General features: G+C 34.2%; 1 pseudogene; it reads right to left on the minus strand.

The window, feature by feature from the left end:
• Positions 1-2,427: 2,427 nt before the first annotated feature.
• LOC114053967 lies at positions 2,428-17,189 on the minus strand (annotated as a pseudogene).

A 17,189-nucleotide genomic window follows, 5' to 3' on the forward strand; every position in this document is an offset into this window, starting at 1 on the left:
TTTCCTTTGTATCAAATGGTTTATTTCAGAGTATATTTATATATTTTTTTTCTTTGAAGCAATTCAAATGTTACCAGAAACAACACAGGTGTGTAGCACTTTATTGGAAAGTGAATTCTGACATTTACAGACTGAAGTCCTATCTAAAGCACCATAAGAATATTAAAATTCTTCATACTATTCCATTCTAATTGTTGACCGGCACTATTTTATCACAGACACCCTCAAATACATTTTGGTATCCCTCAGAAATTACAGACTGATGAGTGAAAATTAATAAATAAACCAAGCCAGAGAGTGAGTTGGAGTCAGAAATAGAGAGAGAGAGAGAGAGAGAGAGAGAGAGAGACAGAGAAAGAGAGAGAGAGAGAGACAGAGAGAGAGAGAGAGAGACAGAGAGAGAGACAGAGACAGAGACAGAGACAAAGAGATACACAGAGAGAGTCAGCAAAAGAGAGTTTGGAGGGGGGGCAGAGTTCCTTAAGCCCTTAGATAGCTTAGTGATGTGTAAGTGTCCAATTCACAGCTTCTCAATTCTTTCTCTGAGTAGTATTATATATTTGATTAATATGCTTGTACAGGAAAAAAAAAAAACTAGATCAAAATAACTTTTCTTCAGAACATCCAATTTGGCAGCCTGGGATAATTCCTAGATATGTAAACAGAAGTTGTTAACTATCTACATCAGTGGTTCTCAAAATGCGGTCTGTTGAGGACAATTGAAGATCCTTGAGACCCTTTCAGATAGTCTGTGAGGTCAAACTATTTTCAGCATAACACTAAGATACTTTGTCTTTTTCACTCTCATTCTCTGATGAGTGTACAATGAAGTTTTTCAGGGGCTACATGGTCTGTGAATTACAGATTTAGTTGCAAATGTGAAGACTGAGTTATTACCTCATCTCCAGAATAGCAGTTTCGCCTTAGAAATGAACAAACCTAGAAACATGACTGGACTTGTTATTTTGCTTGTATCTGTCTGGTCTTACCATCAACTAATCATTGAAGATATTTTATGTAAATATCAACTACAAACAAGTAGTGTTGAAATATTTAAAATGTTGCATAACATTTTCTGTTTTTATGTCATGGTTGTAACTAGAACAACTGTGGAGTTTTGCACTGAGGTACAAAAGTAATGGTGAGTAAAACTATTTGCACTTCAGCATAAATCGAGGTAGCAGCAACAGACTGTACTAGTTGGCTGTGTGTTGTTAAATGACATGGACCACCTGCAATTACAAAAAATTTCAGTTTAATGTCCTTGATAAAGCAATAAAAATCATTAATTTTATTAAATTTTGACCCGTAAGTATATTTAACATTCTGTGTGATGTAATGGGAATCATAAATAAAATGCTTCTATATATGACTTAATATGATGGTTGTTTCAAGGAGGAGCACTTATGCAATACAGGTGCAGGATGAAGCGGTTATTATTACTTGAACACCATTAATTCTTGAGAGAACAACTGATAGATGAATTATAGTTATTCAGAAAGGTATTCAGCAAACATTTTTTTAAAAAAATTAATGAAATGATCCAGTCACTTCAAAGAAAACAACTGACCTATATGCAGCCAATGACATTGGATATTTCAAGTGAAAATTATAATTTTGGAAAACCTGTATCGTTTGTCAGAAGCTTGACAGACTTGCAATCCTTAAAGTCTTCTCTGATGAAATTCATGGTTACATGAACAAATGTATACATACATATATTAATGAAATATGTCAACATTCAGAAGATCTGCATATATCAGTGACCCATTGTTTTCCAAATGACTAATGCATGATACAAAATCATTAATGGACAAAAGATCCACTTAAAGTGCAAGATAGGACAATATAATTTAATGCAAAAGGGGACAAAAAGTTCAATTAATTTGGTTTCAGAATCTAAATTGCAAATAACCTTTAAGACACTCCCACTTGTTGGGTTTTTGTTTTGTTTCAAAAAGTATTATGTACAATGTTCAAAAAAGGTTATTAAATTCTCTCCCCTTTTCTAATTATGAATCTCTGTGAAGCCAAATTTGCTTCATATATTTCTTTTATTTCTAGAAAGCAAACAAAGATAAGTTTATTGCTTAAGAACAATGCATAGTAACTTTGTTCATGGTTTCTCATAGCAAATCTAAAATGATTATCATTTAATTCCAAATTCAGTTCCATAAAGTGGAAGGTTATTATTTTTTTTTTAAAAATCAACATTAATTTATAAACATATTTAAAAAATCTGTTGCCAGGTCCTAGGTAAGATTTGGCTTTCATCACTGAATGTTTGTGTAAACTAAAATAGTTGCATTCATGGTCCTAGCTAAATGTGTTTCATTTTATTCCAGGTTTAGGAAGCCATTATTAAAACATTGTTTTAACTCAACTATCCAATTTAATATGAAATAAAAGAATTTTAAAATCAGTACTTTATTGAGAATTTTCTTTGTGTTTACTCATTTGAATTAGAAACTCTGTCAGGGTCCTCATAGGCTTTCCTGCATTCCTTTCCTCAGATATGTAACTTCGTCTTTATTTGTCATCACTCCTACTATATTCAAATGAGTCCATTTAGAATGGGTCACAAATTCCTTAAGGAATGTCACAGCTGTAAAAGCTCCCCCAGATCTGTATTTTCTAACATTATTAATGTTAGCAAGTTGACAATCTACAGTTTGTCTTGTATAATAGTCAAAGAGGGGCATCCCCCACACCTGGTGCCCTGTTTCAGTGTTTGCCTTAGAAAGTTTAGTCCACAGCCAGGTTGAATTGGTAAAAACTCCAGTGGTACCTGACCCCAAAGCTATCTCGATGGCACTTGTTAATGTTGTAGCATTTATTATAACCTCTGGATTGAATATGTTGGCGTAACAGGCAGTATCAGCTAATATGAGTCTCTCTTCTGTATCTATATTATCAACCTGTATTGTTTTTCCATTCCGTGCCCTAACAACATCTCCTGGTTTGTTTACCATCCCACTGGGAATATTTTCACAAAGTTCAGCCAAACCAATGAGAGTAAGTGATAAGTTTAGAGTCGTTGCTGTGATGATGGTTGAACATATAGTGGCTGCCCCTCCCATGTCAGCTCTCATAAGATCCATGTTTTGCAGAAGGTTTGATTGAGATGCCACCACTGTCAAATGTAATTCCTTTTCCAACAAACACCAATGGTGAGTTATCTGCATTGCCTGTCTAGTGGATTTGGAAGAAAACTGGTGGTTCATCAGCCCCTTTTGCCATGCTTAGGAAGGCTTCCATTGCTTGATCCTCAATTCAAGACTTGTCTCTTATGTGTACCATTGTGCTGTTAACCATACTTTTGAGCTTCTGCTCAATGACTTCTGCAAATCTGGTTGGAGTCATTTTGTTGGCCAGTGCTTCCATCAAGTGTCAGGCTAGGTTCTACCCATTAGCAAGCACAGCTTCTTTCTTCCAAGCTTCATCACCCCCACTCCCATAGAGTTGAGCAGAGACTACAGTCTTTTTTTTTTTTTTTGCTTTACCTCATCAAATTCAGAGACCAAGAACAGCTCCTTCTGCAGCAGCTTAAGCATCTCCACAGGGATCCACTTCCATAGAAGTAATTTCCAGGTCCTGAGTTTGCCTGCATGAAGCTGCAATAGCAACTCAGATGTTTTCTTTGCCTTCATTCCAGTTTTCCAGTTCATCTATTCCAGATGCCTTTTTACCCAGGCCATCTACAATAACACTGGGGAAGTCCTGATAAAGATCATAAAATATATGTGTTTTACCTGTCTTCAGTGGAGGCCTAAATACAGCCAAAAGTTCTCTAAGTTTTCCAGATACAAGTTTATCAAATTTGTCTCCTGAGCTTGTAAATGGAAGGGCATCATCCTTTTCTTTGGCGTATATGACTAAAACAAGGCCCTTGGTCATGGCTCTACTTCAGCTGAGGTGGGACGAAGCAGAAGAGCCTCAGCACATGAACAGTTTCCTGCCCAGGCTCCAGACGCCTTTTGTTAAGTCATAAACAGAAATTTTAAAAAAATACTGTTCTTCTCATTATTGTCTTTGGAAAATGCACTTATTTTTCATTATTTTTCTATGTATTAGCTTTATTATTATTTTAATAAATTAATGATACACTTTAAGACATTGATCAGTTTTAACTTTCAATAATATACATAAACCACATAAACAAAATTTTTTAGAATTCTCAATGATTTTTATGAATTTAAAGAGGTCTTAAAACAAAAAAAAATAAGGTTAAGAGCCATTGATCTAAATCTACAGTGATGGTATTTTTGGTAAAAACATGAGAAAGGAATAAGCAGATTTTTGTAAATAATTTTCAACAGCAGACATTATCCTCACATTCACACCATTGCAATCTTCCCAAAATATATCCTATTGCATTTATCATTTGTTGATTTAAAAAATCACATAGCAGGCCAAAACATAGCTCTAAAATTTTTTCTCCTAAAAATTGCCCCCACACAATTTAAAGTGACAGGCACTGAAAATGGGCAATGAACTGGATCCATAATCAAATAAATGATCTTATGTTTTTATTATATGATTTAAATATATTCTTCCCTTTTCCATACTTAGCAAACCAATTTATAAACCAAAAAAAAAAGAGAGAAGAATGAACAGTTTGGCAAAACTAACCAACATGTCAGCTTAGTTGGAAAATACACATAATGTTCTACAGCATTTTGTTACACCTCTACAAAGAGAAGAGGGAAGTACATTTTCTCATCTCTCCTCTCAAACTGAGCTTACTCATTATGATCAAAGTCCATCTTTTTTAACATTATTATTATCCCAGGGATATTATTAGATGTAAATTCAAGTAAAACTATAATCTTCAAAGAACAAAAATTATGGGTCACCAAAAAAGAAACAGAAAGAAGTTTGATATTTCAAAATGGGTTGCAATGTACTGCCAACAACAATTTGCATAGAAGAACTGACATTAAAGATAGGATCCAGAAAATATGTTATTAGAATTAAGACTTGGTCATTTAAGAAACATAGGATATATTAGACATGTAGACCAAACACTGAACTAATTCCCATAAAATGTAGGGGGAAAGGCCCACAGAAACACGTTCAACACATTGGGCTGACCCCTTTTGAAGGATGCAGTTGAGAGAGATGTTCATTAGAATTATGAAGGATTTGAAAAAAATGGGCAGCAATCTGCATGTTAGAAATCATGTACTTATTGAAGTATTGAAAACTGCTTTTATCAATTGTAAAACAAAATGCTTCTGCACAATATTAAAGATTATTTGTCTGCTTTTCCTCTAAACTGCAGCACATTATGGGAATGAAAACTTTTAGGGAAAGCAGAGATTTTATTGAACAAAAATGAAAGATAAGAATCATCAACATTTTTACTTAAAAAATTGATTTTGTAACTGTTGAATGTAAATGATGACCATGTTTGGATATGTGTACAAATATTTCCAGGGACTCAAAATATCACTATTAGAAGAAATTCTTCCAACAAAAGGAATATAAAGTTAAGTTTATAATAGTTTATAGGGTGATTTTCCTTTGTGTTCTTTTTTCCTCATGGGACATTGAAATTTTGAAAAAAATAATCAAAAACATTAGAGATACATACTCTGCACCACAACTGCCCATTTTTATTCACAATTTGCTCTCCTACCAACTCCTACCCTATTGATCTAAAACAAAGAACATGTTTTTCTTCATTTCTGTTTTTTTTTTAGAAGAAACTGGTTATGTCTCTATTTGGATTATGTGTAATGTCACCCAAATGCCAATTAAATTCAATATTTTTGGGTATCCATTATATGTAGGACAGTGATTTAGGAACTGTGATATACACAGACACTCTGCTATAAAAGTTGTTGACCTAACAAAAACATACACTACTAATCTACTATCACCGCCATTACCACCACCACCAACAACAATAGCTAGTATCTATAAAGCATTTTAAAGCTTGCAAGGCATTTTTATAAATATTATCTTATTTGATCTTCATCACTATACTGGAAATTAGGTGCTATTTTTATCCTTGTTTTACAGATGAGGAAACTAAAGTAGACGGAAATTGTGACTTACTTAGGGTGACCCAGCTAGTAAGTGTATTAATCAGGATTTGAACTTAGATCTTCTCAGAACTATATCTACTTCACTACCTAGTTGCCCTCAAAGCAAATTAGAATGTGTTGTCAAAAAGAGAGTGATATGAGCGTTAAGAGGTAGAAGAAATTATATTACCATTCAGTTGTCAAGGTATTGTTTAATATTCAGCAAAATTTAGATATAGAAGACAAAGGAAGTTAAAAAGTAATAACCTTACACCAACTTAAAATATGAAAAAAATCAGTTCATACACACACAACCTTGATGTATAGTTCGATGTTAATAACTCCCATGAGATTTTAGCAAGCAGTTGTGGACTAAATAGTCAAGGTTGAAAAACACAGGGTAAAGCCATGTATGATTTCTTCACCTAAACACAGAAAATGGAGATCTATATTATCATACCTGATTCCCCTAAAAGTAGCAATTAGTTGCTATCTTATAGACAAGTCTGCATATCTACTGGCCTGTCTGTCCACTTTTCAGCAGAAGGGTGGTAGCTGAGTGTAACAATTCAGAGTCTAGGATGTTGTAGGCAAAATTGATGTTAACAGCTCCAGGAAAATCCTGTAGTTAGCATGCCTTCAAAAAGATGTTTTAAGAGAGAATTGAGATAATGTGCCAAATGGTTGCAATTTTTCAGAACTGATGTTAGAGTAAATAATACATTATTAACTGCAGTTAAATAATTTTTGAACACACTAGAAAATTGTAGAGTTCTAAATTTAGAACTAGAGCCTACATTTTGAGCTTTGAATTAGACTTGCCTCTCAAAAAATGAATTCAGAATACCTTTTTTTCTATCTTAATAATTTCTGAAAGAATGTTGGAAACTAAGAAACCATTTCTTTCAAAGGCAAAAATATGACATTTTCTCAGGAAAGATTTCCATTCAGTGAGGGATGTTGTTGGTGGGGGGAGGGTTTCAGTAGATCGACCTTTTGAAACATAAGGTTAAAATGTATTTAAAAATATGAAAAAACAAAAAAAAACTCTAGGGCCATTATAAAAAAAGATTGCTTAAATGAAGAGTCTTTGTTTAACTTTTTTTAAAAAAAATAAAACATACTTTATAAACAAGGGTGGAAATAAAAGCCATATGCATCTTGGCTATTGGTACTAGATTCACTCAACATAGTCTTTCAAAAAGTAATAATAATAATAAATGGAGTCTTGACTTCAAGAGTCTAATCCAAAACATTATTTTTTGTAGATGATGACATTGAAGTCTAGACCTTTTAAGTTCAAATTCATAGAGGTACTAAGTGCAGGAGATGAGAATAGAATCCAGATACCTAGACCCTATCATCTCCTACAGTTTCTGGTACAGTTACTAGATCATCTGGTAACTCCCCCTTTCTTCATCTCTGTCTCCTGGATTCCCTGACTTCCTTCAAATCTCAGCTAAAGTCCTGCCTTCTGCTAGAAATCTTTCTCATCCATGCTTATTTTTAGTGCCTTTCTCTCTAAGATTATCTCACTACCTTGTCTAGCTTTGTATGTCCTTTTTCTCACATATTCTAATACATTGGGGAAGAATGAGTCATATTTCAAAAAAATCATAAGAAATAGGATAGATACTACAAGACTAAAAATGGCCAAAATTATGAGAGAGGGGGAGAGAGAGAGAGAGAGAGAGAGAGAGAGAGAGAGAGAGAGACAGAGAGAGAGAGAGAGAGAGAGAGAGAGAGAGAGAGAGACAGAGAGAGAGAGAGAGAGACAGAGAGAGAGAGACAGAGACAGAGAGAGAGACAGAGAGAGAGACAGAGAAACAGAGAGACAGAGAGAGAGAGAAGAGTTTGCAAAGTACGCCAATGATCCTTATTTCACTTCCTGGGAAAATTACATGTTGAATTTATAACTAAACATAGGGGCATCTATAAAGGGAAGTGATTCTGAAGAGTCTTCATGGCTTCACCAAGAAACTAGGTCATGGCAAGCTAACCCTTCATTTATTGAAAAAAAAAAATTAATGTATTAATGGATGAGGAAGATGCTATGAATATAGTTTACCTATATTTTAGCAAAATTTTGGATAAAGTATCTCATAGAAGTCCAGTAGAGTGGATAGAGAAATGTAGGTTAAGCAATAATAAATCATGGATTGACAACTTGTTAGATGACTAGACTCAAAGAGTAGACATCAATGGTCTAATGTGAAAATGACTAGAGTTCTCCTCAGGTAGCCTCAGTTATCTGTGCTTGGCCTTGCCCTGATAAACAAAATTTTCTAATTTTTTTTTTTGATAAATGCATAGATAGTATGTTCATCACATCTGTTGGTGAAAGAAATCTCAGAGGGATAGATAACAAAGATGATGACAGCATCAAGATCCAAAAGGATCTTGACAAGCTAGAGCATTGGTTTAATTCTAATTATATCAAATTCAATAAATATAAATATAAAGTTTTACATTAGGTGCAGAAAAATTGACTCCACAAATATAGGATGGGGGAAAGCATGGAGAGATATGAGTTATTCTGAGAAGCTGAGTTTTTTAATGGATTGTAAGTTAAAAACTAATCATCAGAGTATGATGTGGCAGCCAAAAAAGTTATTTGGATTGCATTAGGAGGGGATCAATTTTTAGAAACATAAAAGTGATAATCCCATTGCATTCTGTCATCAGACCTTATCTGGAGGACTGTATTTAATTCTGGACAACATGACTGAAGAAGTACATTGATAAGCAGGAGAATGTCCAGAGAAGAAACAGAATTGTGAAAAGCCTGGAGTCCATTAATATAAGGGCCATTTGAAGGAAGTAGATATGGTCAGCCTATGAAAAAAGGGGACATGATAATTATTTTCAAGTACTTGAAAGGCTTTCATGTCAAAGAGACATTATGCTTAATTTGTTCGGTCACAAAGGGAAGAATTAGAAGTAATGGGTAGAAATTTCAAAAAAAAGTAAATTTGGAGGGATGTCAAAGGGAAAAACAAACAAACAAACAAACAAAAAACAACAATAACCTTCTTAAGAAATAGTGCTGTCCAAATAGTACCTCCCCCTAGAGGTTTAAATATAGTCCATATTATGGTAGGAATTCTTTCCACACTGGAGTTGGAATAAATGGGCTTCGCAACAATGCAATGGTTACATCCTGACTCCACTTCTGCAGACCTCTTTTCCCATTTCTGAGTTCTTCTCTGAACCTCCGTTTGGGGGAAGAATCTAGATCATACATCCATGATTGTCCCTATCTAATCATCGTTCCTCAGCTGTTTCCTAATTCCTCTTTCTTTTGGGCCACTTCTCCCAATGGCAAATTATTTCTGGAACCTCCATTCTCGGTAAGTAACTAGAATAGTTACCTCTCATTCTCTGGATTTTGTCCCTGCCAGACCTCCTGTTCTTCTCTTTTCCTTGCTCTTAGACTTTCAATTTCCCTTTTATGTGTTGTTATATGTTGTTAAACACATTGAAAGCTACTTCAAGGTGGGTACTATCTTCCTTTTGGCTTATATATCTATTTCTAACACTTAGAGCAGTATCTGGGACCTACTAAGTGCTAAGTGGGCATAATTCTTGTTTTTTGCTGCAATTTCTAGACCATCCCTTTGCCAGTGTCATTTCACCAGCTCTCTCCATTAAAGTTTCACTACATCTTTCTACATTACACAGTCAAGATGATAGTTACTGATGTCTATTAGATTTTAGGCTCTTTTCCATCTTTTTATACAGAGTTTAGTAGATAATTGAATTAGGAATAACATATGATAGAGGCATTCTCCACCTCATAAAACAAAGTTAAAAGAGTAGTACAAACATTTAGTATTCTCTAATTTATATTGTTGTGTAAAAACATGTGTCAAGACACAATATAAAGAGACTCAAATATAAATAGCTACATAAAAGGCATTTTCTTCTCTAATTTTATATAAAAAATATCATTATTTAAATCCTACTATATCACCTAGCCATCCTGTTATGTGTTTCCTCCCTTTGTGGCATATTAATTTGCAACTATATCACATGTCTTCCACAGAGTAAGTACTTAATACATACTTCTTGGTAAATATAGTAGGCAATTGAATACAGTAGGCAATGATTGTATCATAAGAAATAATAAATGTGAGGAATTTAGAGAAACTTGGAAGATCCATTTGAAAAGATGAAGGTAGGTATAAGCAAGACAAGTAGAGTAATAGAAGCCAAGATAATGAAAATAACAGTAAAGATAACAAAAACAACAATGATAGAACTTTAAGATTGACAAAATGCTTTACATATGTTATCTCATTTGATCCTTGAGATAACACTGTGAGGCAGGTGTTATTATCTCCACTTTATAGGTGAGGAAATATAATTAGAGAGATATTAAGTGACTTGCTTAGGCACATACAAATAGTAAATGTTTGATACTAGTAAATGTTTTTAACTGTGATCTTCCTGACTCTGTTTCAATACTCTCCATCATGCTACCTTGCTGCAGAAAAACAACACTATTAGAAATTAGAATTCAGAATAATAGCATGACCATTCTTGACTTTAGGTTCTCACCAATAATCAAACAAATATTCATTGTGCATCTACAAAATACTGGAGTTCGTAACACAGAAATAGTCATGAAATTGCCCTTATCCTCAAGAAGCTTGCGTTTCATAGGTACAGAACAAAGACACAAATAGGTAAGTGTGTGTGTGTGTGTGTGTGTGTTTTAAAAGAATAGTTCTTAAATGGTTACGTAATACTTTCCCCTCAATAAAGCCTCAGCCTGTTTTTTTTTTTTTAATGGTGAATGACAGTCCCTATAAATAGTGGAGGCACATTGCTGAAATCACTAAGGTATTAAATGAATATATACATATATACATATATATATAATATATGTATATATGTGTGTGTATATATGTAAACATATATATATGCCAATATATATTGGCAAGGCAATCATGGTTAAGTGACTTGCCCAGGGTCATACAGCTAGTAAATGTTGTATGTCTGAGATCAGATTTGAAGTCAGGTCCTTCTGTCTACAAGATCAGAACTCTATCCACTGTGCCACCTAGCTGCCCCATATAATTTGCTTTTTGAACAGGTCATGAAACTCTCCAACAATTTCATGGCCTTGGCTGAATTCCTCCCAGCAGTCACATTTTTTTTGTCCTCCTTCAATAGCTGAGTTTATCATTTTAAAATTGGTATAGACAGGGGTGGGGGGAAGGGAAGATGGAGGATCCTTTACATTATCCCAATATCTTTTCCATGCCTAAGGAAACTTAAAGTTAGATGAAATTCTATCATAAAACAACGATATAATCCCTTCAGTTTTCTGATACATTTCCAAAAATGTAATCACCTACACCTTAATATTAGGTTTTGTCTATAGATCCTTAATCAAAGTCTAGCCTAAGTGATTAACATAGTCATTTTGAGGATTCCCTCATTCTTTTTCCTCCACAGATATTTTATTGTTTATCTAGAAGGGTAACATTGTGAACAGTACTTATGCTGTATTTCTCTAGAAAAAAAAATAGCTCTTGAAGTGTGGTCAAAACAATCCTATAGGTCTCCAAGATCTATTCAGAAGATCTGTGAGGTCAAAAACATTTTCAAAATCACACTAATATGTTATTTATATAATTCACACAAACAGACATTCGTTGGGATCCTTGATAATTCTTAAAATTGTAAAGAGGTCTTGAGAGCCAAAAGTTGGAGAACTGCTACCCCTAGAGGAATATAAGCTCCATGCTGGGCAGGCACAGATTGTTTTCTTTTTGATGTTAAATCCTTAGGTAGGACCCAAAACAATATCTTGTTCAATACATACTTATTGAATTGAATTGAACTGGAGGATGGCAGAGTACAAAAGAGCAGTACAGCTGAATTCCCTTCCACATAATCACTCCAAATAGATCTAGAAACTTAATCTAGACTGAATCCTTATATGCAAATCTAGAAAGAGTCACCACCTAGCGCAGCGTGGGGAAAGAGAGAAAAGTCTTCAGATTCTGGGGAATGAGATTTGGCCAGGCATATTCCATGATCAGAGCATTTCAGGACCAGGAAAAGACTTTGCACTGAGGCAGAAAGAGGTCCCAGACTCATGCAGAGCACCACTAAACCCATACTTGGCCTCCATGACTGAAACAGGTACCAAATGATAGCTTTATTCACTATTATTCACTTTTTAGATACAGATGTGGGGTAGGGCAAAGGGAGGAGATTATGCGTGGGAATGGTAGGACAGCTCTGGGCTGGGTACCAAGAAAGGAGGAAATTGAAAATCAAGCAACAGCAATGTACCTCAGACCACAGGAGCAGAGAAGGCCTCAGCTCTGGCACCTAGCCCATCATAAAGAAGAATTTCCAGGGCAGGAATCCCAGACTTAAGGAGTGTAATATAGAACACATTCATTCCAGATTTACTATTACAAAGGCTCACCAATGGGAAATAAACATTAACTAGATTTATACTTCTTAAAGCATTTAGTCAACCTTTAGCTATAGGATCAGCTATCCTGCAGGACCCAACCATACTGGGTTTTTTATACTTTTAACTAAAGTTGTTTGTCATACAAATTGATTGGTAGTTCATTTCAAAATTACTGATACATGTTTATAATAATTTTTCATTGCTGGACTATCTTGTTGGAGGGTTCATACAAAATAATAAAGGTTAACATTTATAAGTGCTGACTGTGTGCCAGGCACTGTGCTAAACATTTACAAACATAATCTCCTGTGATCTTCATAACAACTCTGGAAGATAAGTGCTATTATTGTCCTCATTATACACTTGAGAATACTGAGGCAAACAGAAGTTAGGTGACATGTTCAAGGTTACATTGCTATTAAGTATCTGAGGCAGATTTGAATTCAGGTCTTTCTGATAGAGCACCTATAGATGCCTATGTTTATTATATGCTTATCAGTTATTTTTAATACATCAAATCACACAGATGGTTATGGAATGATCTTATGATTGAAAAATAGCTTATAAGAAAGCAAGTTACTCAAGGCAGCTCAATCTTACTCAACAAGGAAATAGGAAGGTAAGTGAAAGAAGAGAGGGAGGAGAAATAGAGGAAAGAAATATTAAAGGAAGGATCAGTCCTAAGAAAAACAAACTCTAAGTATGTACAGAAATATTTATAGCTCTTTTTGATGTGACAAAAAATGGGAATGTGATGGGGTGCCTATAAATTGGACAGCAGACGAACAAGGAATAGTATACAAGTGTGATGGAATACTATTGTGCTATAAGAAATGATGAAGGAGAGGTTTTCAGAGAAACCTGGTAATTGTACAAAGTAATGCTAGATGGACAGAATGGAAGTCAGAGAATAAGTGACAAGTGACAAGAATTTGGTAAAATCTAATAATTTTGAAAGAATTAGGAATTGTTTCCAGCAAAATTACCAATCACAGTTTTAGAGGAATAATGATGAAACATGCTGACCATCTGCTGATAGAGAAATGAAAGACTTAGACTTCAAATACTGAGACATATTATTTTGGAAATGGTCAACATGGAAATTTAATTGACTTTATATTGTGGAAATTGATTTTGTTTTTTCTTTTGTTCTTAATGAGGCAGATGGAATGTGGTGGGAAGGTAAGAAGGTAGATTTTTATTGATTGAAAAAATAAAACACTTTTGAAAGTAATATAAAATAAAATACATAAGCTGATATACAAGAAAAAATGATTGAATTGGATTAAACTTAACTGAATTCTATTTCTTTAACATCATTGAATGTTAGCAGTTACAACAAAATTTAGCATTTATATATTGTTTTAATATTGAGGCCCTTTCTATATTATCTTATTTCCTCACAACAACCCTATGAGGTAAGTCCTATTAGTATTCAAATTTTGTGGTGAGGAAACAGTCTGAGAGAGGTGAAATGACTTGTCTGGGGTCACACAAATAATAAGTTTATGAAGCAGGATTCAAAATCCAGTCTTCCTGATTCCAACTCCAACACTCCAAGCAATTGGACATCTTGTTTCAAGAAGGCCACCAACTGTAAATCTTATTTATTTATTTAGGCAAATTGGGTTTAAGTGACTTGCCCAGGGTCACACAGCTAGTAAGTTTCAAGTGTTTGGTCAGAGGTTAGAATGGAACTCAGGTCCTCCTGACTTCAGGGCTGGTGCTCTATCTACTTGCACCACCTAGCTGCCCCAATCCAACTGTAGGTCTTTAAGGACTATTTTGACTTTCCAGAATGAGCACAACCTGTCAGTTGAACAATGGTTAAGCATTCTTTCACTTTCAGCAAGTAAATCATATTCACAGTCCTGCAAACACTAATTAATCTTTCAAAAATTTCAGAATGCAACTTCTCAAGATAGGAATCTTCATGATACTGGGATGAATGTGGTGTAATGGGTAGGAGAAGAGGGAGGGGAATAACCTATAATTTCTGAAGAGTGCTTTTTAAAAGTGTATTTTTCTCCTCAAAAGTAAAAGAAGGCTATGGGGAAAATATGTGAGTCCATATGGTAATTTCAAAATCATTCAATCTGCATAATGCAAAAATTCATGATTAGCTGTATACTGTCTAAATTCACTAGCTAGCAGTTTAAACGTATTTATACTTTGTTGGAGATGTATAGTTATTTCCTAATGTATTTTTATTTTAAATGAATAGGGTAGATATAGAAACATGAATCTTGATTAAAATAGAGACAGCACAAGAAAGTAATAAATTATTTTTAAAATCTTTAAAATAAATTTAGAAGGGACCTCGGAAGTATTTTAGACCAGTCCCTTACTCACCAAGGAAATCTACTATACATTCCCCGATATCATAAGGTTAGAATGCTCCTTGGAAACTACTGAAGCCAACTATTTTATAAATAACTAATTTATTTATTCATTAAATATTTCCCAATTACATATAACTTTAACATTTATTTTTAAAATTTGAGTTATAAATTATTTTTTCTTCTCATCCCCTTCTTATCAACATGGTATCATTCATGCATGTCATGTAAAACATATTTCCATTTTAGTCATGTTGAAAAAAAAACAATAAGAAAAATAAAGTGAAAAAGTATGCTTAAATCTGCCTTCAGAGTTCATTATTCTCTCTTTCTTGAGGTTTCCAAACATTCATCATAGGTTCTTTGGAATTATCTTGGGTCATTGATCAGAGTAGCTAAGTCTTTCACAGTTGATTATCATTACAACACTGTGTTGTTTCATATAAGACCTCCCAGGTTTTTGCTGAAACCATCCTGCTTGTCATTTCTTATAGCACAACAGTATTCCATCATAATCACAAAGCACAAATTATTCAGCCATTCCCCAATTTATGAGTATCTCCCAATTTCTAATTCTTTGCCACCACAAAAAAAGAGCTCCTATAAATATTTATGTACGAATAGGTTCCTCTCCCTTTTCTTTGATCTGTTATATAGACCTAGTAGTGGCACTACTGGGTCAAAGGATATGTACAGTTTTATACCCTTTTGCGTATACTTCTAAACTGTTCTCCAGAATGGTTCAACTCCACCAACAGTGTGTCAATGTTCTTATTTTCCCATAACCCTTCCAGCATTTATAATTTTCCTTTTCTGCCATGTTAGGCAATCTGATAGGCATGAGGTGGTATCTCCAAATTGTTTTCATTCATGTTTCTCTAATCAAAGAACCTAACTGTAATCTAAGAATCTTATCTTCTCTATCTCTAACAAATGATCATCCACCTTTAGCTCAAAGACCTCTAGTGATGGAGAAGCCAATACCTCAAATAATAGCCAACTCTACATTTGGTTATATGGGCACTGATCCAAAATGCTAGAAAGATTTCCCTTACTGGGAGAGGAAAAAACAAATCTGCCTCACTGCCGTTTTACCATTAGTCCTAGCTCTGCACATGAGAACCAAGCAAGACATATTGCAATATTCTTCTACATGAAAAACCTTCAAATATTTATCAGAGATGATCTGTAAAATTTTCTGACTGTGTACATTAAGTGTACTTTATAAATTCAGGTTATCAAATCTCAACCAGTCCCTCAGTTCAGAAAGGTAGTCCTTTTTTTCCCCTTTCTAGGGGATTCCTTATCACACTATTCCCATAGAAATTATTTTAAACCTTCTTTTCCCTACAAAAGCATCCCCCACTCCCCTCTTCCTTCTCTCTCTTTCTCTCCCTCTCTCTCTCTCTCTCTCTCTCTCTCTCTCTCTCTCTCTCTTTCTCTCTCTCCCTCTCTGTACTTGACCCTGTTTAGAATGGAAGCTCATTGCTAGTATAGATAGTTTCCCTTTTTATACTTCTGCCTTCAATATCTAATTGGTAAATAATTACTCATTCATTTATTAATTCATTGAAGTACTTTGCAAACTTTAACAAAGTTCTATATATGTGATGATGATGATGATGATGATGATGATGATGATGATGATGATGAAAAGGCAAAACTAGGAGAGACAATTTAAAGAACATTGAATTTTGAGACAAAGGTCCTGGATTTCATTCTTGGCTCTGCTACTTAAAATCCCTGTGACCTTGGTTAGGTAAATACTTAACAAGTCTGAGCCTTAGTTTTAATTCCCTAAAACTATCACCATATGGCATTTCTTAAACTCCTCTAACAATTCTGACTGTTTTAAAATATTTTTCTTCATTCATTTTATGGGAAAAGTTGAAACAACTTTTCCCCCTAAACTTGGCTCCTAGAAAATATAATACTTCAAATATGCTGTTGTCTTATGGAAAACAAGAGATTAACAGAATGTGATCCTTTCTATTTAACTGAAATTCTCCAAATATTCCAAAAGCCTTTTGAAACTAAATGTTTTATGGTATAATTTTAATAAAGCAGAGCCAACAAAAGATCAAAACTAGGTGGGAGTGTATAGAGCATTCTGTTACAGATCAGGAAGACCTGAGTTCATATACTACCTCAGGCACTTTATAGCATTGCGATGTAGGGTAATCCACTCAACCTCTCTCTACCTGGGTTTCATCACTTATAAAATGGGAACAAAAATCCCATTGACCCTAAAAGGGCTGGTGTGAAAATCAAATGAGATAACATATACAAAAAGTTATCAAAACCTTAAAATGATATATAATTAATAGTTAATTTCCACATACCTCCAATATTACTTCTGCAACAGAAAATTGTATGCAT

The sequence above is a fragment of the Vombatus ursinus genome, unplaced genomic scaffold, assembly GCF_900497805.2.
Source record: "Vombatus ursinus unplaced genomic scaffold, bare-nosed wombat genome assembly UNPS02014812.1, whole genome shotgun sequence".
NCBI lineage: Eukaryota > Metazoa > Chordata > Mammalia > Diprotodontia > Vombatidae > Vombatus > Vombatus ursinus.